Genomic DNA, 16,203 nt, shown 5'->3' with positions numbered 1-16,203 from the left:
GGGTTGCAAGGAACCTGCAAGAGGAGAGAGGGTGATGTGTGAAAGGCCCATCCCAGCCACAGAGATTCTCTGTCTCTCCACTCTCACAGCAGGTTTGGCACAGCCTTCCTTTGGCCAAACCCCCAGCCCTTAAAACTCTCCTGTCCATGGGCTTTGGGAGACCTCAGGCAGGGTTGTCCTCACAGAGAAGTTGTGCGCAGCCCATGTTTTTTGTCCCTTCTGAGAATGCTGCAACTCTGTGGTGCCTCTGGGTTGCTGGTACCTCACTGCTGGGATGGGGCCAATCCCCCCAGGAAGCTGTCCATGCAGACTGAGGAGGTTTTGCACATGGCTTGAAAACGCCTGATTAGAAGTGCTAAGGGTTGAATCTTAAAAATGCAGGTGTTCCCAATAAGTGGCATTTCAGTGAAAGTTGTGGGTGCACACACAAGCCCACAAAATTCACACCGCCCACTAACTGGTGAGGTTTTCGGTGCCGTCACTACCCCTCATGTCACCTACGTGGTGCAAACACAACCCAGAAAGGTGGATTGGCAGCTGTTTGCCCCGTTTCCACCCAGATTTGCACTTGTTTAACATAAACCACATCTGTATTTGGCTCCACATGCGCTGCCAAGGCCATTGCTTCAAGGAAGGTGTCTGCCTGGAAATCCACAGGGTTAATCCAAAAGGACAGCTCCGGCTGCATGCCAATTACCTTCTGCCATTAAGTTAATGTTATGGACTTGCACAGGGTGTCTTCAATGGATTTTGTTATTAGCAGTGCTATTACCCCCCATTAAAACCAGCTATAAAGACTAAGTGTGGATGTTAAATTATTCACCTGCTCCCAGACTTCAGAGTCTCACTTGTGAGAGAGCCTGGGGGCTGCTGGAGCTCCAAGATCACCCCTCAGCATCCCTACTCCTCGGAGCAGAGGCTGCACCCTTGTGCATGGGAATTTGCAGATGAGGATCCGTGGAAACACATGCCAAAAACCTTAATATATGGTTAATCCTAATGTTACAAAGCTTGGGGCAGTCTAAAACTTTAGGGCTTGACTTTTCTCTAGTGACTGACTCCAGATAAAACAAAAACTCCAAACTCCAATTTCTCCATCTTTCTGGCAGAGGAAAGTTTTGTATTTCCAGAGGCAGGATCCCTAAAGGGAGATTTTGGCCATTCTCCACACACTTTGCAGATGTGAGAGAGCAAAAGCAGCACTGCAGCTCCTGCTCTCCATTCCCCAGGAGCCCTCATCCCATTAAATCTCCTCTGGCACTACCACGTGCTGGATCAGGAATTTTAAGCGGGCATTCTCCAGAGGTTTGGACCAATAGCCCGTTAAATACCCCCAAAACTGTAAGTCCCCTATGGTGGCACGAAAGCCAAAAGGCAAAATGCTGACCTGAGATTTTTCCAAGCGCTTCCATAAAACAAAGAGCCACAGTAATCCCATTAAACCTCCACGGGGTGTGGGAACTCCTCTCCTGGGAATAGCTTGGAAGGGAAACATTTTTGGGCTCAGAATCAAAACACAAGTGCCCAAATTCTTCACGATGTTCTGTTACCTCCCATTGATTTCCTTCAGCTGCAGCACAACAGAAATATCTGGATTTTCTAAAATTAAACGGGTGGATACCCAGGCTCAGTTCAAATCTGTGGATATGGATTGAGCACCCAGGAACGTGGTTTGTGCTCCCAATCCCAGCACTCAGCAGGAATATAATAATCCACCTCTTACCTTGCTGTTTACACGTCATACACATTTAAAACGTGTAACTTTTCAGACCAAAACCTCGCTCTACATTGGATTGATGTGCCTTGCAGCCTTAATATCTGCCACAAGGTGAAAATAACGTCATCCAAATAATGAATTTATGAAAAACCAAACCGAGCTAAGCCTGGGTTTAATATAATGTTAAGGCTGCTGTGTCAGGGTCTGAGGAATTAGGAGCTGCCAGACTGAAAGCAGCTTCTGTACCTCCAAATCTGCTCCCTGCACTCACACACTGCAAGCTGGACTTTAATTATAGGATCACAGGTTATTATTCCTTTTTTCCACGGTGACCTCAATTCTGCCACTTCCTAATTTTGACTTTGACTGTCTGACTTTTTCAATGCAATTCCTCAGTCAGAAAAGCCCTAAATACCTGTGCCTGGTACTTGAGTCTGATGGTGGGGGAGTTCTGCTGAGCTGGACCACACCAAGCTGGGCTCTGGGTCAGGGTTCAGGCTCTGGAGTCAACATCACAGCAGCAAAATTCACCCCAGGTGAGTGACGACAGCTGCTTCAGGAATCAAATCTAAAGGGATGGAGCCACCTGCCAGTAGGTTTGGCAGGTTTGTGCATGCAGGAAGGAATGATGGGGGCTCTCCTCCAGAGCCTTTTGCCTGTGGTTTCCCCCATCTCCTCTCCCACGACCACCTTATCCAGCCTGAGCTGGAGCATCCTGTGGTGTCTGCCCAGCACCTGCAACTGAGGTCCCCCAGAGGCAAAACATTGTGGGTTTTTCTGTGATGGATTACCCTGAAGGAAGGGAGATTTAGGTTGGATATTATGAAGAAATTCTTTACTCAGAGGGTGGTGAGGCCCTGGCACAGGGTGCCCAGAGCAGCTGTGGATGCCCCTGGATCCCTGGAAGTGTCCAAGGCCAGGTTGGATGGGGCTTGGAGCAGCCTGGGATAGTGGAAGTTGTCCCTGCCCATGGCAGGGGTGGCGCTGGGTGGTCTTTAAGGTCTCTTCCAACCCAAACCCTTCTGTGATCCTACAATCCAGGTGAGCAGAAAAAGATACCTGACATAAAGAAACCTTCTCCCTCCAGCCTTCCTCTGCACTGCCAGAAACATTCTGCCCTCTCCAAAGAGAGGGAGAAACAGCAGAGAAAATTGTTCCAACATGTGCAGAGGAAAGTGTTTCCCTCCAGCATCAGTCTCAAACCATTGGGTGGTGGAGGCTGAGACACAGAAACAAAAGTGACAAAGGATCTGGGCCACAGAAGGCATCTGCCCAGAGGGGACATTGCAGCCCCAAAAATAAGTTCAGCAAACTGTAAATAAAGGTAAATAGGACTTTTAATAAATTAGTACTTCCAGACACAAGTTCCTGCCTCATAAGAGTGGTTGCTTGGAAGGCAGCTGCCAGACTGAGAGAATAGTGAAATATCTCAACCTCAACTCATCATTTCTGTTGTCTCTGGTGAGACTCAGCATCTACCTTGGGCCCTGGGAGCTCCTGTGACTCTCACCTGGTGTGTTTATTATGGTTCATAGAGGAAAAAACCAAAACCTTTTACTGCCAAATTTGCTTTAATAAAAGATCTGCACCTCCAACATTCTGAGTGTGTCCATATGCCGAGATCACTTCCCGCTGCCACATTCCCTAATTCCCTGCTAGTCAAGCTGTAATTAGTTGATGTGCAGCTCCCACCCAGTGGCACCACATTCCACTTCAGGCACCTAAAAGAGCATCTCCCACCCCTGAATTTGTTTTGATTGTGGGGCAGACCCGTCACTTCTCTGGATGTCGTTAACAGCAGCTGCTCTTTCATTATCAGCCGTGTCTTTAACAACTCCAACTGTCCTGCTTTGTCCAAAACCATTATCACAAACACTGTGGAGCTGCTCCCACCACTGAACCATGAGGAATGTTATTTCCTCCCCATCTCCCATTAAGAATAAACACTGCTGGTGCTCACCCTCTGCTCACCAGCCACCAACCAATTATTTTAATAATGTTAAATTAATACTTTCCGCTTCTCTTGCGTCTCTCCTCCAAGAATCTCAGAGGGCTTTGCCTGCAGCTAATTAAACTTCAGGATACCTCCATGAGGTTGGAATTAGCAGGCATAGACAGGAAAGTGAGGTACAGAGAGCAGGGCAAAGCCCGGGTCTCCTGAGGATGAGGGGGAGATCCTGGTTTGGGACACAGGAGATCGTGGTTAAATCCCTAAATCAGGGACCTAAAGCTGGGGCCACACCCTACAAACCCAGGCTGCAGAGGGGCCAGGCTGTTCCACCTCTGGAGGGATGGGAAGGGTTCTTCTGCCTTGCTGGGGCTTGGTCAAACCGAGCTCAGACTCTCAGTGAAGACACACCTCCATCATCCTGTTGTAGACAGAAAACCCCAAACCACCACCCTACACACACAAGCCTCCCCAGCCCCTCAAAAAATGACCTTTATTTTTCACCTGACTGAGCCTTGCTTGCTCATAGCTGCTGAAAAGGGAGAAGATTTGGATTCTGGTTTATTTTTTTTCCCCCATAATTTCCCAAGAAGCAGACTAAAATATCCAACTTTTTGAATGTGAGACCCAAAAAAAGTCAGTTTTCTGGCAATGGAAAAGGTCTTATCTGCAATTCTGTTAATTAATAACAAATTTCAAGACAAAAGAGTGGTGATTGGATCTGATCAGAAATTGCTACTCAGAACAGAGCATTTGGGGGCTTTTTACAAGTGGCAATTAGCACACGATGCAGTTTCTTTTTTATTCAGAGAAAAAAAAATACCATTAAAATTTTTTTAATTCCCAGAAATAAATTCTAAAGAAATTAATCCTTTTTGGAGAAACCTCACCATTCGATGCACAGCAATTCTTTTTATTCAGGGAAAAAAAATACCATTAAAAAAAATTAATTCCCAGGAAAAAGTCCCAAATAAATGAATCCTTTTTGGAGAAGCCTCAGCCTTTGATGCACAGCAGTTTTCTTTCGACTCTGGGTGTTCAGGTGGGTTCTCAGGGAAGGAGAGGGACTTGAAAAATCTGTGTTTGATGGCAAAGCTCAGAGACAGCTCAATGGTTTGGGTCATCTCAGCAACCCCAAATGACACCTTTCCGCCACCTCCAAACAGGTAATTTGCTGGAATCACTCTTTTGCAAAAGGTTTTGACATTTCAGCTTTCCTTTCGGATTCCAAACTGCGACATTTCCCGCAGGGGATGAATCCTCTCACCCTCTGATGGAATCATTCCAGCCCCCCTTTCCTCACACCTTCCCTCCAGTGCTGAGGGTGGCAGTCAGGGCACCCCCAGTCACACCTGCAAGGAGGGGTCACCAGGCCAGGGTGGGATATTTTGGTGGGATACAGGTTTCGTGTTGGAATCCCCATTTTCATTCCCAGTCTGCTCACTCCTAAGACTTTTGTGGTGTAGGGTCACTCACACTGGGATCCTCCACTTGTGCAAGAAGGACATGTTGCCCCATCCCAACCCTCACCTCTTCCCAGTGGTGTGTTTTCAGCTTGGGCACAGTTCCCGTTCTTTTTTTCACCTCTCTTTAGTTTTTCCCCTTAAAATCCAAACTGTTCCTTTCTCTTCTCCTCAGATTATCCATCTGCCTCCCTCACCCACATCACCACCTCCAGTGGTCTCCTTTCCAGGTATGTTGGATAGATATACCCAAGATGAAAATTCAGGAGGAGGCTAGAGAAGATGTAGGGAAACTTTCAGGGAAATCTGATTTAGATCTGTTTGAAAACCCTGAGTAGCCCAGATGGTCCCACCTATCCTGGATCAAGACAGGGTAAGAGACAATGATTCTCCATTTCTCCCATCTCTTCATCTCCAAGGGAAAATCTGAGAATTCCCAGCCCAGCCAGAGCCCAAGGCAAGGCAGGCTGTACCTGCAGGGACCTGGCAAGAGTTAAACTGTACAAACTGAAAACAAAAAATCAAACAAATTTGGAATCTGAAATCTAACAGGGGGTGCAGGCATGGCCCAGCAGCAGCTCTCCTTGTTCCTGAGGGGAAGGGTGACTTGTGGATGTCCCATCCCTGGAAGTGTCCAAGGCCAGGTTGGACGGGGCTTGGAGGACCCTGGGACAGTGGGAGCTGTCCCTGCCCATGGCAGGGGGTGGCACTGGATGGGCTTTAAGGTCCCTTCCAACCCGAATCATTCTGGGATTCTGCAATTCCTACAAAATGAAATAACAGAAACAGTGGCTGTTTGTCAAATCCTTGCTCTTGTAGCAAACCAGAATTTTTGTCCTGGGCAAAGCTGGAGCAGGCACAGAGCCTGGGAGGTGACGGGGACATTTCTGGCGTCGCTGCAGCCCTCGGGTTTCCCTCTCTCTCCACAAAGCCCCAGCTTCTGGCAGAGGGTCACGGGCTGATATCCCACAGGATCCTCAGACCACCCTCTCAGCATCACCCAGGAGCCCCTGTCCTCCCTCCGCGGGAGGGAACGTGTTCGCTTGAACAACAGGCAGGTCTGAGACGCCTTTTGGAAGGTGATCAGCAGAGGGAGCTCGGCGGAAGCCAAGTGCAAACCCTCCGAGTGGCATTTTCAGCCACGACTGGGGACAGGAATCTGGGAAAGGGACTGCAGGACAGAGATGCTTGGCTCCGGGAGGCTCTGGAGATACGAGTTCTCTGCCTCAGTCTCAAGAGTCTGGTCCCTCTTTCACGATGCGATGCAGTGACAGCTTCGTTCCTTACTGAGGAAAAGTTTTTATGATTTCCCAGTCAGAAAGAAGGGTGAGACAAGAACAGAGTAATTAAAGGCATCTGGGGATGGATCTAGAGGTTTGTTTTAGCCCAAGTCTGACCATCGCGCAGAGCCAGCTTTGTGTCCCTGGAGGTGTCTTTATCACCGCGGGGAGCAAGGCTGGGGAAGGAGGGAGCAGATGAAATTTGCCTTTCCCTCTGCTGGAGCCAAAGCAATTTTCTGGTTGGAGCCAGGAAAAGGGAGAACATTCAGTCCCACTCGCATGTAAAGTTTAAGGTCAGTTTTAGCAATGTTTTGACATTTCCAGGTTCCCTCGGGGTCCTGAGAACAGGAATGCCATAAATGTCGAGACGCAGACATAATTGACCTTAAACTTTACATGGCCATGTGGTGAATACCCCACTCCCTCCCTGCCCTCTCCATTTGGCCTCGAGGCTGCCCAGGGCATGGCTGGAATTTAGTTCTTCCTGGCATCAAGGAGTTAAATTTTACTAACTGCCCAGAATATTCCATTTTGGACAGAAAGGTGCTCCAGGAAAAGTGACAAATTTGAGCTGGGATAATGCACAGGATTACTCCTGGGAAGCCCGTCCTGGTAGTGAGGAGTTTTCTCAACAAGTTCATGTGTATCTGAGGAAGGCGTTGGATCCTTCCTTTCATCTTTGGCTCTAACCACAAACAGGCTCAACTCCCCAAAAACTGCTGTTCGGGCATCAAAAATGAGCTGGACAAAAAGGGGAAAAGCCACTGGGGGACGTAGAAGCTGTGGGGTTTTTAATGGATGGTATTTGGGGACCAAGAGGTCTCTGCATTTTTCCAAAGAGACTTGGAAGAAGTAGCTCAAAGAAGCTGAAATTCACCCTTTGGAGCTTTGCATCTCCCCAGGACAATCTTTAAGGGACCACAAGCCACAGAAAGTTTCAGACCAGCATCCAAAGCTCGCCCTCACTCCTCCTCTTCTCAATGTCCGAGCGGGGCAGCCCTGGGGTTAAAGACCAGAACTCCATCCTTGTCCTTGGGCTGCAGTTTGGGGAGGGAAGCGCTGCCGTGCCAAAGCTGCCTCTTCCCACACGCCTCCTGCCCGGCACCGCCGCCCCTGTCACTTCGCCAAACGGAGTGAGGCTGCTAATTGCTCTGCCTGCTAATCTATTCTAATGCATGGTAATAGAAGCCGAGTTTCTGCCCTGATAACTCCTCCGGCTTATGCTGCAGAACCGCAATCCCCCCGCCCGCCCCTTATCTCTGTCCCCAGGTGGGCTCCTCCCTCCATCCCAGCAATTGTGTGAGCCCACCCCCGGAGCCCCACGGGGCGTGGGTGCAAGGGATTTACTCCTCCATCTCCCGCCCTACAAAGCCAAGCGCTCCACCAACAGCATCCCTCCCCCCTGCTTTGGGGGGATTTCACGCCCCTTCTCCTTTCCCCGAGCCCCCCTCCCCAAATTCCCAGAGCTGCGGATTGTCTTGGCCCTGCTAACCTTGCCTGGGGGAGGCTGGGTTGGCGCATCAAATGCAACCTGCTCCCGAGCCCCAGGGCTGAACAAAGGTTCAGAGGTGGCCCCAAGGACCACCCCAGCTCTCGCATGGCTGGGGTGCAGCCAGGGAGGAGCGATTTGAGTGTACACAGGTACACTGTGCAGGAACATCCCTGCCGAGCACTCGGGTGGCTCGCTCGAGCCTGAGATGAACGGGAGCATTTCACATGCAAATCCCTGGAAACTTGGAGCCTTTGTCCAGTGAATTGGAAATCGTTTGCGGGCACGGGGGGAGCAGGGTGTGGGAATGAGGGAGGGAGTCTGTGGAAGGTGGTGTTGAAATCCGCTCCTCAGCTGGCTGTTAGGGACAGGCGGAGTTCCTCCGTGAATCATGGAAAGGCTCAGGTTGGAAGGGACATTAAAGATCAGCCAATCCAACCCCTGCCATGGGCAGGAACACCTTCCACTATCCCAGGTTGCTCCAAGCCTCACCCAACCTTGGACAATTCCAGGGATGGGACAGCTGCACCTTCTCTGGGCATCCTGTGCCAGGGCCTCCCCAACCTCACAGCCAAGAATTCCTTCCTAAAATCCAATCCTAAATCATTCCCTGATGTAGAAGCAGCCTGAAAACAGCCAGCACCAGTGTTTGACATCTGGGAGGATGGGGATCTCCTCCCTCCATCCACTTACCCTTTCCAACCTCCTGCAAGGGTCAAAGACACAAGGAAAGGACATCCCTGAAGCTGCAGGGTCTCTGCTTTGCTGCCCCTTCAATCACAGCCCTCCAGGTCCTTTTGCTGCCAAACTTCCCAGGCACAACATGAGCCCAGTAGCTCAAAGCAGGAGGAGAATCTCAGAGCACAAAAATCACAAGCAGGAGGCAGAACCCGAGCCAAAGGCATGAGAACTGCACTCAGTCCACGGCACTGAGGTGGTCCACAAGAAAGGAATCACAGGAATCTGCCTGGAATCTGTCTTTTGCCATCTGCCCATGAAAGGCTGAGCTTCAAATGAAGACGGAAAAACCCCTGAAGGCTCAGCTGAAGGCTACCTGAGTAATACAAGCTCCTGTCTCTGAGGAGGCAGCAAAATAACTTTTCCCTCACTGAATTCGCTTAGAATCATTTTAAAGAAAATTAAAAGAAGAAGAAAGCGAGAAAAAGGGAACGAGGTTGCTAGATAAGGCAAGTAATTAATGAACAAAATTACTTTTCCCAGAGAGCATCCTATCATGGCGCTTCCTATTCATGCTAATAATATTTGTGAGTGTCTTCCCCAGAATCTGGGTAGATAACACCTACACTCTGCCGTGCTCCTACATGCTCTCCTCTGCAAGGGCTGATGCAAATAATCCATTCAAAGGGGCTGAAGTTCTGTGTTCATGGCCTGATTCAGAACATCATCCCCAAATTCTCCATGGGAGCTTCTCTCGAGTAACTTCAAGGAAATTAATCTGGTGTTTTCCCTGTCACTGGGGTCCGAATGCCAAATATCTGTTGGTGAAGATGATGGGAGGTGCCCTTGCCTTCAGAAAGGTAAAATTTGGGGTGTGCTGCTCAGAGATTGGGGCTGATCAGTGGTCCTGAGGCTCCTCAGGCATCACTGCCAAGATTGCTGTGAGACCTGGAAGTCCTGTGGAAAGGGTGGGAGGGTTTGGTGCCACTTCAGCCTCATCCCTTAAAAGGCAAACGAGGATCTGTGTTCAAGGAGGCTTTCCAGGAGGTCAGGGAGCCATGGGAAGTGTGCTGTGAGGAGTCCCCACTTACACAGACACTGAATCCCTGCCAGGCCCAGCCAGCACCTCATTTAACTGCTTTTTGCTGTCAGCATCTGCTGTCCTGCCTTGGGGGAGCACAGCAAGAAGAGAGAAGACACTCCCACAGGATAGACTGATCAGGCCTGAACACTTTTCATCCAAATCCCCCACCCCTGGAAACCCCTTGAGCAGTTTTACCCAGAAAGGTGCAGGGCAGTGGGGATCCCACAGAGTTTCTAAAACCAAACTCTCCCAACCCACTGCTCCTTTTAACCTTCACCAATATCTCTATTTTCACACCACTGATAAGATCCTTTCCTCCTCCTTTCTATCCATCCATCCATCCATCCATCCATCCATCCATCCATCCCTCCCTCCCTCCATCCCTCTGCCTGTGTCCCCCAGTAGCAGAGCCAACAGTGACAGGTGCTGTAACTGGAATTTGCTCCTGGCAGAGACAATTCCTCCCTCCAGGCCCAAACTTTTCTTCAGGAGCACAATTAGCAGCCAGACAAAACGCAGGATAGCACAGAGAGAGTTACCTCGAGTCCCCATTACCCCACACACCTGGCGAGGGAGTCTCCAGCAGCTCTGTGGCTCTGGTGGGAGAGGAGACTGCGCAGAGAATTCAGCCTCACTGGGGAAAAATAAGCCAAGGAACCTCGCAGCCCAGGCTTGGCTTTCCCTGTGAGGTGTGAAATCAGTAGGATGGGGTTTGCTGCCTGAACAAGGTGTCCGTGCAGCTCCACCAACACCACTCAGACCATGCCTGAAGCTCTGGATCCATCCCTAAGCAATTTGTTTCCTCAGAGCATGGAAAAAGCTCGGGCTGAGCTGGGCTGAGCTGAATGCACAGCCTTCGACAGGTGAATGGTCTCAGGAATCAGAAATAAAGGAGAAGCTGTGTTTCCATGGCAGTTTCCAGACCCTCACATGACCAATGCACAGGTTTGGATGAGAGCTGGAGCTGCCCAGCTACTGAAATCAGCATTTCACCCCAACTCTGACAAAAACAACAATAAAAATTCTGACCTGCATAGCTCAGCTCCTTCTAGGATGGGGAATTTGGGGGACAGAATAACAAGAGCAAAAGTAGAGCAAGAAGGATTTTAATTTTAGTCTCACTGCCTTTCTCTGCCCAAGCTTGTTCCAAACAAAAAGTCAGGGAACAAGCTTTCTCTCTTCCTAAGCCTCCTCTCAAGCTGGATCTGCAGGGAGGTTTGGAGTGGAGGGAGGATGCATCCAGAGCTAAGCCATAAGAAATGGGAGGACCGGGACTTCAAACACCCTAAAAACGATCCTGACTTCATCCCTCTGGTAATTTAAACATACAGGCAAGGGGAAGAATTATTATTATTATTATTATTGTTGTTGTTATTATTATTTTTAATTTACTGTTATTTTATTTTATTTTTATTTTTATTTAATTTAATTTTTTATTATTTTTATTTTATTTTTATTTTATTATTATTATTTTAGGGATTATTCTCCTAAAACAGTCGGGTCTGGCACACCCCACCTCGCACTGTGAGGCTCTGGGAAGCACTCCATGACCTGAGGCTACACCAGGAATCCCAGCTCACGCTCCAGCTGCAAGGAAAACGCTGTCAACAGGTGATGTATGGACTTCCCCTCATCCGTGCATGGCTGGAAGGGGTGGGTTAAGCACTGAGAAATCGCCCTGGTGCTGTGGATGACCTCCAGCAGGCTGGGCTGTCGGATGCACAGTGATGGAGCCATCCATTACACATTCCAGGTGTCCATCTCCCGGGCTCATTTCCCAGCTCCCTGCCCTTTTAAAGCACGGAATTTCTGGACGCAGCTTGCATGGGGCTGCTCTCTGGGGATGTCTGGGAATGCTGGGTGAGCCTGGTGGGACAGCCAGGCTGCACTGGGGGATGTGATGGGAATGACCACGGGATGAGGTTATTCCTTCTGGCTGTGGCCAGAAGTGCTACAAGAGCGGCTGTGACAGCAGGGATCCAGTGTGGGTAGGTGGTTGGAAAAGGCTGGGAATGCTGAAGGAGGTAGGAATGTGCAGGTTAGGGTTAGGGTAGGATGTTGTCCCTCATCCACCTATATGAGATACCTTCTTCCAACATGATAATTTGCAATGGACAGGAGTCCAACTACGTACTTGAAGGGCAAAAATGTCCTGCTTGAAGTCCTTCAGGATCAACATCTAATCCAGAATCCTGGATTCAAGCTGTCTTATGGGTTGGTGACAGAACTCAGGTTTTTAGTTGCACCTCCCAGTTTTTAGTCTCTCCTTCCAGGTAATAAGTGATAGGACAAGAAGAAATGGCTTCAAGATGCACCAGGGGAGGTTCAGGTTGGATATTAGGAAAAGTTTCTTCATGGAAAGAGTGGTTAAGCACTGGAACAGGCTTCCCAAGAAAGTGGTGGAGTCACCATCCTTGGAAATGTTCAAAAAATGAGCGGACATGGCACTTGGCTCTATGGTTTAGTGGGCAGGGGGATATTGGGTCAAAGTTTTGATTTGATGATCTTTGAGGTCTTCCCAGCACAGTGATTTTGTGATTCTGTGATGTCCCAGCACTGGAGAAGGCTTTTCTCTCACACTGCAGAACTGTCCTTGGTAGATTGGCAGATCCAGGAGACAAAGGGTGCTCGGTGCAGGCTCTGCCCCATCCCTGCCCCTTCCCCTTCTCCTGCTATCCATCCCTCCAGCCCGGGGTGTTCAGTGTCACTGGAATCAGGTGCTGTGCAGGAGGTGAAGGTGTTATTATTCAAGCCACTGGTTCCAATGAGATTATCCAGCCTAATGGAGCAGCTTGCCTGGACCTCGTCTAAGCCTGGATTTTCACTGTCAGAGGATCCCCAGTCAAGTGGAAAATTAGAAGGAGAAGGGAAGAGGGGGTTGTGGAGGGGAAAAGGGAGGGGATGATTAAGTCCTCCAGAAATTAATTCATAACCAGAGAAATGGAAATAATAACTCCCCAAGCCGATGGACAATCCCCAGCAAACACATTTCAATTTGGAAGCCGGCTCTGCTGCTGGTGCATCGTTTCCTCTCTGGCTCCTGCTGCTTCTTTGATTTAATTTTCCACCCAAGGTGTTGACTTTGTCCTGGGATTGTGGCTCCTGCCAAGGCTCAAGCGGCTCAGAGCCCCCTCACTACCCCTGGCTGCCCAACCTGCAATGCCTGGTGTTGGGTAGGCCCAGCAGGGAGCTGGCTCAAAGGGAAAGACCTCATTTTTTTAGTTCTCTTTGGGTTTGGTTGGGCTTTTTACTTTTTTTCCACACAGGAATGGATGCCAGTATCCAACAGGTTCAGGAGCCCTTGTGCAAAGCACACTAAGGCTTGGTGGAGCTCACAGACAGCAACAGCCTGTTCCACCCTTACAGCAAAATGTCCCTCTGGTGGACTGTGATCCCACACACTGTCCAAGGGCAGGACAGGACCTGGTCAAAGCCTCTGGATGGTCAAAGCCTCTGGGCTGTCAAAGCCGTTGGGTGAAGCAGCTTCTAAGCACAGTTGGATTTTTAATTCACAGCCAGCACAGCTTTATTGAATAGCAGTGATATTTACAGCACATTTGTCCCCCGTTGTCGGAGATATCACAGAACAGGTTCACAAATGGTTTCTTATTACCTGACTTCCCAAAATCACACCTTCAGCCATGGAAAGCCAGATCTCTTTCCCAAAATCTGTGTGGACCTCAGAAATGGCAGAATAACAATGCAGAGCTTTTGGCCACAACCTGGTCTAGTGAGAGGTGTCCCTGCCCATGGCACAGGGTAGGAGCTGGATGATATTTAAGGTCCCTCCCAACCCAAACCATTCTAGGATTTTATGAGTCTATGCCAGGACTGTGGGTTCAACTGAATATCCACATGGAATTGGGACATCAGACTGAGCCAGGGACAGAGGATCTCCAGCTGACCCTTCCATCTCAAGGGCTCCTGAGCTCAGAGACCTTCTCAGCCTGGCTGTGTTTGCACACACAGCCACCCCGAGAAGGCCTCGAAATGGGGCTGGAGAGAGTTAAGAATTGTTTACCTGATTCCCTGGTGCAGTTCTGTGAAATGTTACTGCTTCCCAGAGGCACAAAATATAATTTTGCCTTAAAGGTTAATAGTATTCGACTCGCTGAGGGAAGAAAGGAGTGCTCAGGAAGCTCGCTCATTTGGATCCCAGCCTGCTGCACTTCAGGTGGTACCCAGGGCTCTGGTCACTGAGGGGAGCTGGCCTCTCCTGGCCAAACCCTACTCTCCCTCTCCTCCTGCTCTTTGGCAAGAAAGATCTCTTTCCAGGGATTCAGAAGTTTCTAGCACTGGATTTAAATCAAAGGCACTACTCCTGACCTCAAGCAAGAGTCAGCCCCTTACTCATGAAATGCAAGAGATATCTCTGTGCTTTGTGGGGATTTATAAACCCTGCTAATGATAAATTCTCCAAAACAGAGGGGAAAAAAGCCCAATCCTTGTGGCAGGGAGAAAGCTGAGTCCAAACATCCAGAGGCTGCCCAGGAAGAGCTGCCCTGAGCCAGCCCAGCCCTCGCTGGGTGACTGCCCCTCTCCAAGCACACCCTCAGTAGAATTTGGGGGCACAGCTGCAGGTCAGAGGATGCTGCACCCACAGCTGCCAGGAGACTGGGAAGATGCTTCTGTGAGGAAGCTTAATGTGCTTTAAGCCTTTCCCAGAAGAAAAGGACACTGAAAAACAAAGCTGTTCCCAGTTTATATGTAACCACGCCAGGTGCTGCTTGTTTCCTGCAGTCACAGAGGCTTTAGCTCAGCTTCAGAGTGTCTGACCACAGAGTGTCTCATCAGGCAGAGGCTGTCTGGGTCCTTTTGGGCTGTGAGTGGCATCTCATGCTGTTTGTTGCCTCCAAAGCCTGTTCCAGGGTGGTTGTGGCGGTCCCTGGCTGGATCAGACTCTGCCTGCTCACATTCAGTCCTCCCAGGCTGCCTCTGCACCCACATCCTGAGGGATGGCAGGCTCCTGGTGGGCATCTCCTCATATTTCCTCCCAAACACAGGTCAGCTGTGGGAACACCAGGCTGGCCTGGATGGATCCAGGATTGTGTTTAATGGCCAGTGTGAGAGTCTGAAGCTCAGAGACCTTCTGCTCCAGCCTTGCTCCTGCTCTCTGCTTCCTGCTGCCTCCCCAAGCCCTGCTCTGGGCTTGGATCACTCATGGAACAGGCTGACAGTCGCCCTTTGCCCAGTTGGGAGCCATGGACAGAAAAGCAGAACAATCACTAGGTCAAATTTAAACTGCAGGGCTCTCCCCAAGCTCCATGAGCCTCCCAACAGATCCATCACTTCCCCCAGCAGCTTGGGAGAGGATGTGAGCCACCAAAGGCAACAGCAAGTTAATCCTTGTGCTGTATAAACCAGCCAATAATATGCAGGACATTTCCTATTAACCACCACACATCCAGACAATTACTCTGATTGATTCCAATCAGGTTTTACACTGGGCTTTATCCATCAGCACAAAGCTTCACTGCCTGTTAATATCATGGGAAAAGCCATTCCTAATGGAGGCTGCCAAACTGTACAGCATCAGCATTAAGCAGCCACAAGAATTGATGAAGCAAATGCAGCCTTGGGATGGCTGAGGGTTTGCAGTCTGAATGGAAAGAGCAATGAAAAATGGGTTGGAGCATCCACACAGCACCAATAACTCTCCCTGTGTTCAGAATGGATTTTTATTCTGATGGGAAGGAGTGGAGAGATACCTGGAGAGGTGTCCTGCAATCAGGATTATTACATGTGTGTGATGGTAGAGGGATGGATGGATGGATGGATGGATGGACTGACAGAAGATCTGGTTCATTCCCTGCTGCCTTTTAGCTGAGTCTGGAACCTTCCCCTCTGTCCATTCCAGCAGAAATTCTCTTATCTTTGTGTTTGCTCTTTTTAACACCTTTGCAGCAGGCACAGTGACCAAAACGAGGGTGTTGAATGTAGAGAAGAAAAGAGATCCATGAACTTTAGAGAGACTACTCAACTATGACTTTCTCAGGGCAGGGATGAGAATTATTTTTGTCCTCTACCCCTTGCCCTGATGCCAAAAAGTCTCTGTGCAGCAGAGGATAAGGTGCCTCGAACTGTTCAACCTTGAACTGCTGCTGCCAGGAGCAGCTTAAAATCATAAAATCATAGAATATCCTGATCTGGAAGGGACCCTCAAGGATCATTGAGTCCCAAAGGAAAGTCCCCATGGGACACCCTGCAGGACCTTCCTCCAAAGGGAGGAGGTAGCCAAACCATTCCAAAAACCGCACTGAACACAACCTTCCAACCCCAACAAACACAACCATAAAATCAGCCATAAAATCTCTCCACAAAGTCAGCAAATCCGTGACACAGTAGGTCCAGCCCAACAGTTCTGCCTGTGGCAGCTCCATGGGCCCCTCTTAGTTATTCACCCCAAAAATCTGAACTTGGGACCTACATCCCAAATCACTCCCTCTGCTCCGTGTATTTTCCAGGCATCTCCTCCGGGATGTTTTCCAGCCCCCTCCTGGATGCCTTATTGATGTGTTGCTGCCTCTTCTATTAGGAAAAGTAC

At 49.4% G+C, this 16,203-nt stretch overlaps 1 protein-coding gene across 3 annotated transcripts in view; it reads right to left on the bottom strand.

The window, feature by feature from the left end:
• The window catches only part of PLXNA4 (plexin A4), a 421,812-nt gene that overhangs the window by 107,644 nt on the left and 297,965 nt on the right, over positions 1 to 16,203 (bottom strand). The window lies entirely within an intron of this gene.

The sequence above is a fragment of the Corvus cornix genome, chromosome 1A, assembly GCF_000738735.6.
Source record: "Corvus cornix cornix isolate S_Up_H32 chromosome 1A, ASM73873v5, whole genome shotgun sequence".
Taxonomy (NCBI): Eukaryota; Metazoa; Chordata; class Aves; order Passeriformes; family Corvidae; genus Corvus; species Corvus cornix.
The sequence above is the reverse complement of the archived record's forward strand: the minus strand, read 5'-3'. Positions and strand labels throughout refer to the sequence as shown.